Below are 2,793 nucleotides of genomic sequence, written 5' to 3'. Positions count from 1 at the left end.
ATGCACATATATATACTCACACGCATACACACACGCACACATGTACACACACACACACACACACACACACACACACACACACACACACACACACACACAAACATATGTATATATATATGTATATATATATTCATATATATTTTTTTATGCATATATATGTATGTATCTATGTATATATCGCACACATATACGTATATACATTCATACAAATACATACATCATATATATATATATATATATATATATATATATATATATATATATATATATATATATACATATATAGATAGATAGATAGATAGATAGATTATCATATAACTTTTTAAATTGATGCGTATTTTTGGCACCCACAACGTTATTTGGAAAATTGTTCCATGTTTCCATAGTTCTGTTTGAGAAACTGAAGTTCCTGACGTCTTTCTCGCCTCTTTTTACTTCAATTTATTGTTGTGTCCTATTGTCCTTCTTGTGTTCAAAATTATAAAGTCTTCCTTGTCTAACTTTCTTCGTAGTTCATACCTCTTAGGCACTCATCTTGTGGCTGCTCTTTGAACTCTTTCTAGTTTATCTATATCCTATTTTAAGTGTGGACTCTATACCACTGCGCCATGCTCAAGACTAGGTCTTATGATGGCTGTAATGACCTTCTTTTCCATGCCTTCGTCCACACACACGAATGCCCCCTTTACACTGGTAATCAGCCTTAGCATTTTTTGAACCTTGTCTCTTATATGATCATTTGGATTTAGGTTCCTGTTTATGATTATTCCAAGGCTTTTTTTCTTTATCTGCTTGGTGTCCTAACTTATAATGGATAGTGAACGATTTTTACTTTCTCCGAACCTGACTACATGGCATTTATTGGTGTGATATTCCATTTTCCCATGTACAACTCCAAATGAATAAGTTCTCACTGTCACTTTGGAGGCACTGGCACGAGACATCGTCTATTATGCTTTTTTGCAATTTCGCATCGTCTGCAAACATATTCAGATAACTACCTAGGCTAATGTTTGACCCTAAATCATTTATGAAAATAGTAAACATAATCGGCGCCAAGACCGATCCTTGAGGTACTCTGCTAGTTACTCGTCGCCCTGTAGGGTGCTTCTCTCTAATTACGGTTCTCATCTGTTTTTCATGATGAAAGTCTTCCAACCATTCTAGGAGTTTGCCTTTTACTCCACCTAGGTGTTCTAATTTCCATAATAGTCTTCTATGAGACACCTTATCAAATGCCTTCTTGAAGTCTAAGTATACACAATCAACCCAGCCTTCTCTTGCTTGCAATATTTGTAACTTTATCATAGAAACAGAGAAGATTTACATGACCTTCCTTCTCTAAAACCAAATCGTTTATTTGATATCATATCGTGTTTTTCAAGTACTTCAACCCGCTGTTTTTTAATTATCCTTTCACACACACATACACATATACACACACACGCACACACACACACACGCACACACACACACACACACACACACACACACAAACAAACACACACACACACACACACACACCGCAAGCATGGATCGACTTAACGGGTTCCTCTAACAGAACCTCAAATTCTTGAATCTTGGTCTTGTTCCAGGAGACCTCTGGGCCAAAGGGCTTTGCCTCATTACTAAATGCATCAAGAGCCGCCACCAGCGACTCCAAGGTCTCAGATAGGATAGCAAAATCATTGCCAAAGTCAAAGTCAGTGACCTTGATATTGCCCAGTGTTGCTCTACGCTGGCTTTGTAGCACTGCCCATTATCCAATCCATGCAGGTGTTGAAAAGTGTTGGTGCTAGGATCAGCCTTGCCTCGCTCCTGAATTAACAGGGAAGAAGTTCGACAGGCCCACACCACACTTTACAGCACTTTCAGTATTGGTATATCATCATCATTTAACGGTATATATTGGTATATAGGCTTGCTATTAAGTCAATAATCTGTGTCAGAATTCCCCTAAGTCTCAGATTCTCTCATAGTGATTCTCGATGCACCGAGTCAAACTCCTTGAGGTTGGTGTAGGTTGCAATCAACCCACGACTGAAATCACAGTGGCGTTCCACAATTTCTCAAAGCACTAGGAAATGGTCCATTATGGACTTGCCAAAGTGAATCCGGACTGCACCGGTCTCTCGTGCCTTAGTAGGTTGTCGTGGATCCCTTTCAAAAGAATGTGGGCGAAAACCTTGCCTGGTATACTGAACATTGTAATGCCACATTAGTCGCTACAGTCCCAATGATCCCCTTTCCCCTTCCAGAGAGGGATGACCACATTCCTCAACAGGTCAGAGAGAATGGAACCAGACTGTAAGATAGCAGTCAAGACTGCATGCAAGCCCCGTGCCATAGGTTCAGCAATTCAGCAGGGATATCATATAAGCCTACAGCTTTCCCACTCTTCAGCTTATAAATTGCCATCCTAAACTCATTTAGGGTAGGAGGATGGGTGGGTCCAGCACAGGTATTGTGATACCACTTATATCCAAGCTAATCTGGTACAGCTTTTCAAAATACTCAACCCAACATTCACGAACCCCAACATGATCTGACATGATCTGTCCATTCACTGAATGGACTGCAGTCATCTGCAAGGAGGGCTTAGAGTTCAGCTTTCTCAGGGTTTGGTAGGCAGCGTGAAGGTCATTTACCAAGAAATGGCCTTCAACCTCCTCAAGCAATATTCCTGATGAACTGTTCCTTGTCCCTTCTCAGCACTCAGCAGAGTCCAAGCCCTACACACCAAAGAGCTATGCAAGTCCTGATTGCCATTCAGCCAAGCCATGTGACACACTT

Source organism: Penaeus monodon, chromosome 10 (genome assembly GCF_015228065.2).
Source record: "Penaeus monodon isolate SGIC_2016 chromosome 10, NSTDA_Pmon_1, whole genome shotgun sequence".
NCBI lineage: Eukaryota > Metazoa > Arthropoda > Malacostraca > Decapoda > Penaeidae > Penaeus > Penaeus monodon.
The sequence above is the reverse complement of the archived record's forward strand: the minus strand, read 5'-3'. Positions refer to the sequence as shown.